Genomic DNA, 14,404 nt, shown 5'->3' on the forward strand with positions numbered 1-14,404 from the left:
TTCAAAAACTAGGGTTTTTCGCAAGCCTTAAATCTTGTTCTTGAAGCTTATGGAAATCATTGGTGGATCCTAACTTCTTTGTTCATTCTATACTAGTTCAAACAACAATAATAATCTCATAAAATCAAGAGTCTTACCTTTTGATGGAATCCCACACGCCTCTCTTCTTCCTCTTCTTGAATATACAAGAACTTAGGGTTTTAGAGAGATGATTTGCTATCAAGAGGGGATGGATATGATGTGGGAATGATCAATATTGAGTAAGAACTCACCTTAGGGTTGGAGAGACTTTTCTAGGGTTCTTTTCCTCAGAAATATTGATTTGAAACGAAGTGGGAAATAACACAATGAATTAGGACTTAAAGGAAATTCGAAATCACAAAATAACTCCCGATCCGTGCTGAGTCAGCGTCGCGTTTTTACAAAATTCAGCACCTGATCACGTTTTTATTTTGGTCTGCAGCTGATTTTTTCGTGCTGGGTTCGCGACGCGGGCGCAACACATTTTTTTTTGGTTTTCAACAATTGACCTTTGCTCAGTAAAATGATCATAACTTTTTGTACAAAACTTTTCTTAGGCTGGGCGACCTACCATTGGAAAGCTATTTCAAAGATCTACAACTTTCATTAAGGAAGTGTTTCCAAATTCGCAACACATTTTCATGAAAATCGCCCAGAAGACAGACGTATCAAAACTTAGGCGAATTTAAGAGCCCTTAAGAAAATCAATTGTTGGTTTCGCTTCAAAACGACCATCTTCCACCCGAATTCATCAAGCATGGATTCGTATAGGTATAATATCATCTTAACACTAAATTTTTAGACATTCACACCTAACTCGAATTTACGGGATATTACAGTAGTCAAGTAAAAAAACATCTGCCGATAAAATTTTCGGGCTTTTCTGCCGGAGCCGGTGCCGGTGCCGGGACAACACGATGGAGGAGGCAACATTGCTTGTAGAGCCAACTGCGGGGATTGGTGTGTGCCAGTAGCAGTAGCAATCACATTTGGAGTTTGATCTCCCATTCTGTTCGAAAAACACAAACATAATTAACAAAATCGGTGAAGTTTTTATATCTTCAAACTGAATGCACAAACTTATATACTGTTAAGAAATATTATATTATCATATATTTACTTTCCTATTTAGTGTAAATTAGATCCTATATAATGTATCACTGATTTGTATCCCATATAATATGCATCACTGATTTGGTGTCTTAGAATTAGGCATAAATTGATTTGTAACATATGTATATATATTTGGTGTTCTGTAAATGTAAAAAACCATTTCAGCCAATTCACTTCTTCTAAAGATTTTGATTGCTCTTTCCTTAAGTTTCTTCACTATATCTTTCTTAAGTTGGTATCAGCGCTACTAATTTTTTCAAACAAATGGCAAACAACGAAGGCAATGCAACAAATCCCAATTCCAAAATTTCAAATACCAGTCAGCGAAGTGCCAACATGGATCCATATAACCTGTACTTTGTTCATCCTTCAGATCATCCAAATCATATGCTCGTTCTGACGAAACTGAATGGCGCCAACTATCCGTCATGGAATAAATCCATGATACATGCCCTCACGGCAAAAAAAAATGGTTTTATCAATGGATCTATCAAACCACCTTCGGAATCAGAACAAACAACAGAATATGTGCAATGGAATCAATGTAACAACATGGTTTACCATGGCTTACACACTCTATGAACTAGATCTAGCCAAAGGAGTTGTTCATGCTAAGACCGCTAATCAAGTGTGGGAAGATCTCAAATATCAATTCTCACAAAAGAATGCATCAACAATTTATCAAATCCAGAAGTCGTTAGCATCTCTTTTGCAAGGTACAATGACAGTTTCTGCTTACTTTACAAAACTTAAAAGCCTTTGGGACGAGTTACATACACACAGATCTATACCCACTTGCAATCAGATGAAAGCACATGTTGAACAGATTGAAAAAGATTTTGTAATACAATTTCTCATAAGACTCAACGACACCTACAATGTTGTCAGTTCAAATGTCCACATGATGTCACCACTACCCAACGTTCGTCAAGCCTACTCTCTTGTTATTCAAGAAGAAACATGACGAGGTAGGGCATTGGAACAAGTGGAATTTTTTTCTGTTGTTGCTGCAATTCAAAGCCGTCAAAATAATTCTTCAAACAAGTTAAAAAAATAAGCACTGTGAACACTGCAACAGAGAGGTACATACACTTGAAAATTGCAAGACTCTAAAATTTCATTGCAATTATTGTGACAAAAGAGGTCATACAGAAAATAGGTGTGAATTAAAAAATGGCACGTGGGTTTCAAATAGATCAAGCAGCCAAAACAGGCAGCAACCATCATGTAAGGCTCAAGGTAACTTGCAAATATTGTTCCATCGACTAATGCTACAGATTCTTCTCAAACTTCACATGGATCTCATTCCCAAGATACCAATAGTTATTCACATGGACTTTCTGCAAGTCAAGTTCAACAAATAGCTCATGTTTTGTCAAAGATGACTCAAATTTTTTCTCTTAGTAATGTTGATGCTTATGCAAATGCAACAGGTTTATCCCTTTTCCCATATGCCTCAATTAATTTTGTATTTAGTAAGACATGGATTTTGGATAGTGGAGCTACTGATCATATAATTTCTGATTTCACACTTTTGACCCAAACAAAATACCCATCAATACCAATTGTTAATTTACCCACTGGATCATCTGCTTCCATCACTTGCACAAACACTATACCTTTAGGCCAAGATATCACCTTAAACAATATTTTATGTGTTCCATATTTTGCTTAAATTTAATGTCAGTAAGCAAGATCACTAATGCTTTAAATTGTTGTGCTATTTTGTTTTTCACTTTTTGTGCCTTGCAGGACTTGTCTAGGGGAAGATGATTGGCTCGGGCGAAAAACGCGATGGCCTTTATTACATGTCTATGTTGTCAAAGATACCCATATCTCACAGTCGTCAAATTTATTGCACATGCGTCTTGGTCATCCATCACCATCGCGTCTTAAAATAGTTTAGTCATTGTTGTCTTCTCATAATATCTCTTTTAATGATAACTGCACCATTTGTCCTATGGCTAAAAAAAAACTAGACTTCCATTTCCTTTAACTTCAATATTGAGTCATAATCCGTTTGATTTACTGCATTGTGATATTTGGGGTCTGCATAGGGTATCCACACATTCAGAGGAACATTTCTTTCTTACTGTTGTGGATGATTTTACAAGATGCACTCGAGTATTTCTTATGAAAAAAAATCAGATACACAAATCCAATAAAGTCTTTTATTGCTTTTATTCGTACTCAATTTCATGCCTCATTTAAAACCATAAGGATAGATAATGGCGGAGAAATCTTATCTATCAGAAGTTTCTTTCAGTCTCAAGGCATTAAATGTCAACGGACTTGCGTTTCTACTCCTCAACAAAATGGAGTAGTTGAATGCAAGCATCGTCATATTCTAGTTATGGCAAGAGTGTTATGATGTCAATCTCACTTACCTCTCACTTTTTGGGGAGTATTTGTGTTGATCGATGTCTACCTCATCAATAGGCTTTCACACCATTATTATCTTCTAAATCACCTTTTGAGTTACTATATAACCATCCGCCATCACTTAAAAGTTTTTGGTTGTTTATGTTATGCCATAGTTGTTAATCCTGCTCATAAATTTGATTCACGTGCAAAACGTTGCATTTTTGTTGGGTATCCTACTGATAAAAAAGGTTACAAACTTTATGAGTTGGATACTAAAAAAATTTTTGTAAGTCGAGATGTCAAATTTTTAGAAACCATTTTTCCGTTCTCAACTTCCCTGGATCAATATTCTAAGTTGGATAGTTTCTCTCCAGGTCACACAGACAATTGTCAATGTGCACCATCTTCCACTAATATTTCACCTCAACCAACCTAGTACCATGATGTACACGAGCCCACTATTACGGTTCGCTTTTACGCGGGTTAGGCATAAAAGTTACTACGAAGTTGTTGGTGCTCTAATTGGATTTTAGTATTTTTAGAGTCGCCACCTAATTTATTATGGAAAACTAGGAAAACCAAGTTTAAAGATTTTTTCCAAAAATAAGTAAAACATTCTTTGGACCAAAGTTCGAGGTAAGAGTTCTAGTGATCCCCTAGGGAAGGTTTTACGCACCCTAGTATTAAAGATCCGTAGAATACGGTTGACCTACGAGCTTCAATGTGTGATTAATGTACTTATTTGTTTAAAGGTGTTTAATTTTCCGCAAAAATGTCATTTCATTTCATATCATGGTTTCAAGAAACAATTCGGCAAAAATTCCCCTTGTGACAAGGGGTTTTTGGTTTTAAAAATCCACGTAAGTGTTCAACTCACTTTATTACCGGACTAGGACACACCCAGGATTTCTCCTGGGTAGAGTCGCTACTATTTTAGTCCTAATAAAATGGGTTTAGTTCTTATGGGTTTAGTTCTTATGGGTTTTAGATATAAGAAAATATGGAGTATATTCTCCGTTTTGTATTTTATATGTATAAATATAAGTTTTATGAAAACAAAATCAGTTTTTTTTTTTTTATTTATTTATTTATTGAAGCCATAGGTAAATAATATTCTAAGTCCAAATTCATTTATCCTCATACTTAGTCCAAAATATATTTTTAGTCCAATAAATCTTTGGGTCAAAAACGTTTGAATTTGAAAGGTCCATTTCCTCCCGTTTCACCAATCATCAAATTTCCAGCTTTCAAAACATTTTCAGATTGTGCTTAGTATCAAAAATCTCAAATCCCATTTTTCCATCAAAGATAAACCACATTTTTCCACTTTTCAACCCAATTCGTTTCTTATTTTTTTGATACAAGATTCACAAATAATTCAAGCTAATGGGCTGAAGGCTCAAAATTATTTTTACCTTCTATTAAAAAGAATTCTTCCCAGATTTTTTCATTGCCAAAAGTCCAAAAACTAGCCAATTAACCATTTTTGAGAAAAACATAATTTACTCTATCCAAAATATGTGTTTGAAAACTCAACAAAATCAGAATTAAATGCCAATTTTTTCAGTTGTGCAAAAAAAAAAAAAATTAAACGAGTTTGAAAAGGTTTTGAGGGACTTCCTAAAATACTAAGCGTTTGATTTCCTAAGTCTACACATGCATAGGGGTTTCATTATTTCACATGTTTGATATACAACATATACATATCAAATAAAGTAAAGAGAGGAAGGAAAATATTTCTTTTTCAAACTGATGGGCCAACCCGAGCCCATCAGTGCCATTTTCACCCATTGGCTGAGCCTTCACATATATTTGCTTCCCTTTCCCATTTGTTCTCAGACGGACACGATCAAGAGAAGATATTGGGCCTTTGGCCCAATGGTTTTATGCAATAGGAAAGCCCCAAAGAATGGTATTTCATGCAAAGCAAAGAGAGGGAAACACAGATTCGAGAGTATCTAAACAAAACTGAACTTAATGAAGAATATTTAGTATAGCATGCAAAAGTCACACAATTAAATATATATATACTACACTTAACAGAAGTAACTTGACTGAAAATAACACACTCGCATTGGGCTGAAACAAACAAAGGAGCATACCCAAAAATTAATAAGTTGCAGACTCAATGAATAGAAGCCCACATGAATTGTACTAACAGAGAAGCAGGCCCAATATTAGAAATAGATAGAAACAAAGTCCACAAAGACATCTGCCTAAATAAACACTATCACACAAGCAAAGATGCACAATTTTTCAGCCAATATACCATAGATATACACCCATGGAGATGCAAAAATATCTTAAAACGGAAAGCTTTCACCTCCTTGTTCCTGATGTCGCACAAGATCTAAGGGGTTTCCATGAACCCCAGGCATGGCAGATACCAGGGGAGATTCAAGTTTAATCCCCAAGTGCTATTTCATTTCCCCACTTATGTATTGAACCCATAATATATAGGAGAAAAATTGTCCAGTATTTTTATTTTATCTTATGGTAAAAGAGACTGTAATGACCCTTCCGGTCGTTATGGGAAATGTAGGATCACCCCACCGAATAAAACCTTTCCAAGGGTAGAACGAAATAGTAGAAACTTAATCGTGTGAGCTTATGAGCTGAAATTTTACTTGTTTGTGGTTGCTGCTTGATTCTCTTGAGTCCGTCGGGGGGTGACGTAGAAAATTAGAACTCCATTGGGAATTCCGAGGCCACGGGTGGATTCGTATGACGTCTTTATGTATATGTGCCTGTTTGTTTTGTGGTTTTGAGGCCATGGATGAAACGTTGGGTGATAAGGGGAAAAACTGGACAAAAGTCGAGCTTACTGCCTAAATGGGACCGCTGTGGCGGTGGGAGTACCGCTTCGGCGGTACCGCTATAGCGGCGGGTTAATTGCTTCCAGCGGCCATCCATTTTCTAGGTGGCTGCTGTGGCGGGTGGTTGACCGCTATGGCGGTGCCGCTATAGTGGCGGATAGACCGCTATAGCGGTGAAGCGGATCCTCTTGGTCCGCTTTAGCAGTTACTTGACCGCTATAGTGGGACCGCTGCAGAGGTTAAACGACCGCTATAGCGGTCGACAAAAAACAGTATCCCAATTTTAATATACTTAGTCTAACATTCTCTATTCATAAAACACCAACACAGTTCCCAACAAGAACCTAGGGTGAAATTCCAAGCTAGGGCAAGAAACTCTTGAGAGGTAAGTTTCATCTGTTCCTTTCTATCATTCCATTCTCCTTCACGATTGTTATCCCCTTTGTGGATCTTTAATGGTGAAATTGAAATAGAAACCCTAGAAATTAATAAACCTTCTAACTTGATGGGTTATGGTTATTACCACTTAGTTATCATCTGAAGGCTTGGGATAGTTTCTATTTATCATGAATTGAATACTTAGAGCCATAACTAAGTGAATTTGGACCTAGGGTTCTATAAAAATGGTGTCTTGATCATGAAAACTGCTTGTACTGGGAATGGTGATAGAATATTGTTATAAATTGATGATTAATGATTACTAAGGCCCTTGATAGACTGCTTAACACCTAGAAAATCATCTACCCCTTGGAATGGGGTAAAGGGAAGGGTATTCTTGAATTGGTACTTGTGATTTGAGTAATTGTGACTCATTGAGCCTTTTATTTCTAGACTTTGAGCGTTCTGAGGATTTAAGGAAGGGGAAAGCTGTAGCGGAGTGACTTGCGTTGTTCCAGCTCTACATTGAGGTAGGTTACAGTCTACTTAAGTTAGACTTTGGTTAGTTGATTGTATGTTTTGTGAACTCTTTAGGAAAAAGCATGCCTAGTTTTCATGCATGATATTGTGTGGCTAAACTCCTGTGTGAATGTGATTGAGTGATTGTGTTGGCTTCGTGCCACTATTCCTGCGTGTTATATCTGTAGTGGATGTGTTGTGAGGGGAAGCTAATATGATCTTCTTGACGGTATTGTGACATGAAAAGATGATTTGGGTATTGATAATGAGAAGGTAAGAAACACTGTTCTGTGAAGAGGTATGGAAAAGCGTATATGTGACCTAAATTATGGGCTCGTGGTCCGAGGTTAGTTCCGGAAATGAGAGGTACGTTGATATGTCCCACGTCCGAGGTTCGTTCCGGAGCGGAAGGTTATGCTCGGGTCTGAGGAGTGAGTCCGGAACGAGTGATATATGGACACCATAGGTCCCTTGCAGGTCATGACTACTGAGCAATGACATCAGTTAGCATGTGTGCATAGTGAGTGTGAATATTGTGGTAAACTTATTTCCGTTGTGGCTTCCGTTGATTGTGATTCTTGATATCTTGGTGATTTGATTGTGATTATCCTTGGTTGACTTCTTGTGGTTTTTGATATTCATGTATGTTGGTTGGCTTGTTTATTCTATTGATTTTATAAGATGTGCATGATACTAATCTTAGTCGGCCTATGATATCTACCGGTACATAGGGTTTGTACTGATACTACCTTGCTGCATTCTTTTGAGTGCAGATTGTGATACAGAGACTGCTACCCGCCCTCACATTTAGCGTGGAGGACGTTTGCTGACATATTTAGGGTGAGCTTCTTCCTATGCTAGGCAACCCGAAGATCTTCCTCTTATGATGTCTTTTCTTATTCTAGAAATTATGGATATTTACTAGTCAGATTTCATTCCTTAGACATGATTTAGTTTAGAGTCCTGTATGATGACTTTCAGATTTTGGAGATTTTGTAATAGTTAGAACTTCCGCATTTTTATTTCAGTATTTATGGCATGACTTATTTTGTTTATTCGATGCTTGAATGAGTAATAATTGATGGACAATGGTTAATATAAAATTGGACTTGGATAAATAAATGACGTGTGTGTTGGTTCGCCCACTAGGATGTAGTTGGGTGCCAGTCATGGCGGGTTGGGTCATGACAGAGACTGATCCATACGCACAATATACAGTCCTAGGATCAATCAATTAATATAATGCAAAGGCATAGATCAAGCACAAATTGTCCCAAAACTGGACCGGGACTTTAAAGAAATAAGGAAAGCATAATCCCAAATACTAGTCATAAAAGGAAACCACAGAAATAGACAAATGAGATTTCAATCAATTTAGGCTAGACAACAACCCAATGCCCAACTAGGTATTCATTAAGACAAGGAAAAAGTTTTCATTAACATAGGTGGTATACCTCAGTTAATCAGCATATACAACCCTAGTATACCAGAGGCATATCAAGCCATATGCTGGGGTATACTTCTAACTCAAACCCAAACTATAAATGATATATAACAGATAAAAGCAAGAACTTTTAGCAACATTTTGATTTATACACACCAAATCAGTACACAACCCAGCTTTCACACAGAGAAAAAGGAAGAAAAACCAACAATTCCAATTCATAATTACTGCTAAGTGAAGCCTTCCTAGTTATACAAAATGTGACACATAATCATCAAAGGACTTGCTTGTTCTTTGTCTTAAGTCAAATATTAATCTTCAAACAGAATCATTATGGCAAACAGTCTTAAAGGAATGCATGATTCCAAGGTTCAACTCCACGTTATATCAAATTGATTTCTTAACAAGTTTGCAAATAATTAACTGATTACCAGAGGTCCTTTATTATCATGTGTGGGATTCATTTATCCTAACAACTTCCAAGTAGATGAACTAATGATCAAATAAAAACCAAATGGGTTCATGGTTGGCTCAGATACTTAGACTTTGCAAAATAAAGTAAAACCAAGCTCTTTCACAGGTTTGAGTAATCAGACAAAGTCATAAGGGTCATCTGCAATCTTTAAAGAACCACACTTTTATCTTCTAAAATCACACAGAGGCACAAACAAGCTACAGAGTAGAAATGAAAATAGGGAATATGCCTTTGACAGTGTTCTAATAATGAACCAAAAAATACTCAAGTTTGGCAAAATACATGAGGACCAAATGGGACACAAAACCAAAAGCAAACAACTTGTAATATTAACCCTTATCAAATAGGTGAAAGGGCCAACCAAACAATAGAGATTACAAGCAAGTTTAAAATAGTTCAACACACACTTCAACTCAACAAGGCTAATGACAAGATCAAAGTAGACTAGCCTCTTATGTTGACAGGTTTGAATTTATCTCAGTGCTATTACCATACTTAGCCAAATTGTAAGACTTCATCTATTAGTTGTACACATTAGACTATCAAACAAGACCTTACTATGTATAGATGCCACTAGATTGTCCTTATCAAAATAGTTTCATGTTATACCCCGTACATTTATACGACAAATTACCCGCAAGCAAATTGACTCAAGTTAAAGACGGGATCATTTTCGGGCACGAAGTAGAAATTTTTAATTTCCGGTTTCTATTAGAACATGAATTGCTTATAAATTTTACTTAGTGTATAAATATTAATGGATATTAGGGATTAATTAACCATGATTAGATTATTAAGTGGGGATTAAAAATTAATTATTCACTAATTAGGCACTAGTGGTCGTGTGGGCCCCACCAAGACATGTGGCCAAATTTGATGGGCTCAAGCCATGAGTGGGACATGTGTCCAACTAGTAGGCATGATATTTAAGTCAAATTGATGACTAAGGAACTCATTTATCATCTTTCAAACTTGAGAAAACTTAGAGTTAGAGAGAGGGGCTCTCAAGCTTAGAGAGAGAGAGAGAAGTTCCCGGAGCCACTATTCACGGCGGCGCACTGTTCACGGCGCCACTATTCATGGTGGCGCACTGTTCACGCGGACTGTTCATTCCGCCACTGTTCACGCGCCACTGTTCACGGCCAAGAGGAGAAAAATCCAACCCCATTTCTAGCCTTCCCAAAAATAATTCCTTGGTGTTAACCCACTATTTGGAGGTCCCTAAGTAGCGTGGAAGCATTATTGGAGCGATCAAACCATCCATTTTTGTAAATCGCAAACCCTAACTTTCTTGTGGAGTAAAGAACAAAGGTAAGAATTTCTATTGTTTTATGGGCTATAAATGTTTTATGCATATTGTGGTATGTTAATATGGATGAAATTGGTGAAATATTGTATGTTGGAAGTGGGTTGTGTGCTTGGGGAGCTAGCCGTGTAAATGGGTGTGTGATTGGGTTAATGAATAAAATTTTTGTAGCATGTTTGATTGTTGTAGAGTGGAGAAGAGAATAAAAATCATCAATATATGTGTATGTGTGTAGTGTGGCCGTGTATAGCCCCAATGTTTGGCAAAGGATGAATCAATATCGCTTAGTGTTTTAGTTGTCGTCGTTATGAATTCTAGTTTGGAAATGAGAGTTTAATGTCCCAAATTAATATGGTGAATGTTGCGGACTGATTTGGAGAATTTTGTGAAATTAATGCAATCTTTATATTTATGAGAATTATATCGTTATAGTGTGGATTGTTGATACAAATCATGACTTAAAAATGAGGAATGTGGTAAAGGGGCTGCTCTCGGTTTTTGGGGCTGTTTTTGGCCCAATTTGGAGAAATTGTTGGATCGTTGGAAATATTATGTGAATTGCTTAGAATGTTCTTGAATGTTGTTAGTATGGGTTTGGGTTAGTATTTGAATGTATAGGCGTTGATGTTGGCTTGAAGGTAAGCCGCTGAATTGAATATTTGGAAAGTTGTCGAATGATGAAAAAGAGAGTATTAATGTAATATTGTCTTTCGGATTGGTTATTGGAGTTGCTAGGTTGGTTATTGTGGTTGTTGTTGTTGATTTTGAGCGAGTTAAATTCTCGGGTTGGCCTATTTACAGGGGAAATACTGCCGAATTTTCTGTAGAATTTAATGTTAGTTTGGAATGAATGGCTTAAGTGCCTATGCTTAATATTGGATATTCGTTGGCATATTTGTAGACCTTGGGGAGCCCGAGGCGTAGATTGGGATTTACTTTAGATTGACTATCTTGGAGTGCGTACGAGGTATGTAAAGCGCAACCCTTCTTTCTTTTGGCATGTCTTAGTTTTCAATAGGCTAGATTATAAGCCTTGAGGAAAATTCTAAGATTCGAAATCCGAGCATGTTATGACCCTTATGTATCCCTTGGCACTCTTATGTATGATTTGATGAAATATGAACCATTATGTCTTTGAAATAATCGCTTTCCGAACTTTGCATAAAAAGATTTCACTTTAAGGAATTTCGAAATTTTTTTGAACGCCATATCTTTCACAGAAAGGCTCGGATTGCTTTGATATGTTCGTAGAAGTTTGTATGGCGTATGATAAGTATGTTTTCCATAGGCGGGCCCGGCTCGGGTCAATACCCGTCCGTGGGTCCCGCGACTTTCCTTTATGTAATTCGGACGACTTTTGAAAGAATTTGGTATGATTATCATTTCGAATTTCAAGTATGGTCATTTACTTATATTTGAGTCTATGATAATGATTTTATGCATATGGTTACTCATGACTCTGCTCGTGCGTTCTGTTATATCTTTCGCCGGTTCTGTTATCGTGCGCACTTTGATATACTCCGGAGTTATGCTGTGTTTATGGTTCACCGAGCTACTCGCAAAAGAGGGTCGGGTTCCACCTATATTTGGTGTTATGCTGTGTATGGCGTTATGTTGTGATATGTGACGGGGATACGGAGATTTGAAACATTCTAGTGTTATGCTGTGTTATGGCGCCATCGACGGGCGGGCGACCATATTCTTCTGTACCCTACGCATGACTTACATATTTTTGAAAGTAAACAAATTTTGATATGTTGGATTTATACTTATGTTCTGTACTACTATTTCGTTTATGCCTCAGATTTGTTTCTGTATTTTCTGCTTTGCATACTCAGTACATATTTCGTACTGACCCCCTTTCTTCGGGGGGCTGCGTTTCATGCCCGCAGGTACAGACGCACAGTTTGGTGATCTACCCATTTAGGACACCCTCTTCTGCTGTTTGGAGTGCTCTTCTCATTTCAGAGCACACATTTTGGTATATATATTCGTTCGCTATGTATATATGTATTTGTTCAGGGGCACGGCGGGGTCTTGTCCCGCCATATGATTCGGTTTGTCTGTTTAGAGGTCTGTAGACGTATTTGTGGGTGTGTGTGCCTACTTCTGTACGGATGTGTTTGCATGACTTTATTCGTTATGGCAGCCTTGTCGGCTCGCACATGTATATGTTGTTCTGTTGGCCCTGTGCGGTCTTTGTTGGTATTTGCTGTGTACAGGGTTATTTTGGATAGTTCGAAAAACAAAGGAAACTTTGCCGAAATTTTCTTTGAAAATCTCATAAATATGAAACACCGCCTTGTCGGCTTCTGTTATATGCCTGGATGGGTTTGATATAATCTGAGGCAGTGTTTGATATTTGTGTCGGTATAAGTTATCTGTTTGCCACTCGGATTTGTGATTGTGTTCGGGTGCCCAATTCGGGCACTAGTCACGGCCCACGGGGTTGGGTCGTGACATTTCAAGCAAATTTACGGTGCCTAAAGTAAGTTGTCATTACTATAGTATAGCAGCTTAATCAAACCATACACAAGACACTCTCCTAAATTAAACAAGTTAAGCCAGCTAAACACATAAACATGATTGATTAAACAAGCTATGTTATTACTTATGTGTACCTAATTAAAACAGATTGGATAGTATTATGTGACCAGTATTCCCAATAGATTAAAACTGGTCAACTTATACATGAGCATACTTAAATTATGAAGACAATATTACATCAAGTTCAGCAACTATCAATCAACAGATTCCCTTAAGCAAAAATGATCTAGAAGTCCACAATGTGGGAAACCCAGTTTTTGGGTTTCCTCCTCACAATCTCGCATTGTAGGGCTAAGATCTGCTCAAATTAAACATCAAATGCCAAGAATTGGCCAACACAAGGTCGATATGTAGGGTCTCTTAAGGACCAATAGAAACCAACCATTCAAAATCAAATACAACAAAATCCATTAAGGTTTTCTCAGTCATGTAACCGTTGAATCGAAAAAGTAGAGTAGAAAAAACAAGTTATACCTCGTTTGGCTTGATATCGGGTGAAAGGTGAAGAAGCATTAAATGCTTTTCCTCAAAAAAGACCCAATGCGACTGTCATTCCTGTGATACTCTGAGAACTTGCCAAAAATGGCGATACACGTAAGAGAGAAGGGAGTCGCCTCTTGGCGGCTAGGGTTTCTTAAAGAAACCTCAGCAAAAATACAAATCACCCCTTAAGGGTCCGTTTGCCTGAGGCGAGGGGTATAAATGTTTATGGTGTGGGCCGGGTCTAGCCCTATTGGGCTGAACTCAGTCCATTAAAAAAAAGGAAGGGCAACTCGATATATATATATATATATATATATATATACACACGAATATATATTAATGAATATATATATTAATGTGTATATATATGTGTAAGGGACAAAAGAAAAGAAAAAAAAGCAAATTAATGAGTAGGTAAATTTTAAAAGGATTGATTACTAAATATTTTAGTTAAAACTAAATAATCAATTAATTTAAAAACACGACTGATTTCACAAAAACTGAATTTACAAGCATGGCCTTAATTGAATTAAAACATGAAATTTGTTATTTCAATTATGGCTCTATTTGGCTAACTAATTGATTATTTCAATTGTAGTCGTATTTAAACACACAATAAGCAATTTACAAATATAATCAGAATTAATTATTTATATCAATTATAATTAATTTGAGAATTGTCCATGTAAATTGATTATGCAGGAATTGAAATTTTGGGGGTAAAAATGATTATTCATTTCAATTAATCAATTTCCTTGAATAAAAATGGGGTAAATACTTGCTGATTAATTTTTGATAATTTGAACAATTAAATAAATAGTTATTTTACACTATTTCTTGGTTGAAATTAGTAAAATGCATCATTAATTGCTGCAAAGTAATTTTCAAATGGTTTATCATAGAAATTATTCTACCAAACAATAAGGGTAAAATATTAT

The 14,404-nt window shown here is 36.6% G+C and overlaps 1 long non-coding RNA gene across 1 annotated transcript; it reads right to left on the bottom strand.

The window, feature by feature from the left end:
• Positions 1-725: 725 nt before the first annotated feature.
• LOC132599796 (uncharacterized) lies at positions 726-13,640 on the bottom strand. The gene is made up of 2 exons (XR_009567020.1): positions 13,458-13,640; positions 726-1,030 (listed from the first exon to the last, which is right to left on the bottom strand). It is a non-coding gene; the product is annotated as an uncharacterized LOC132599796 (long non-coding RNA).
• Between the last annotated feature and the right edge of the window lie 764 nt (positions 13,641-14,404).

The sequence above is a fragment of the Lycium barbarum genome, chromosome 6, assembly GCF_019175385.1.
Source record: "Lycium barbarum isolate Lr01 chromosome 6, ASM1917538v2, whole genome shotgun sequence".
Taxonomy (NCBI): domain Eukaryota; kingdom Viridiplantae; phylum Streptophyta; class Magnoliopsida; order Solanales; family Solanaceae; genus Lycium; species Lycium barbarum.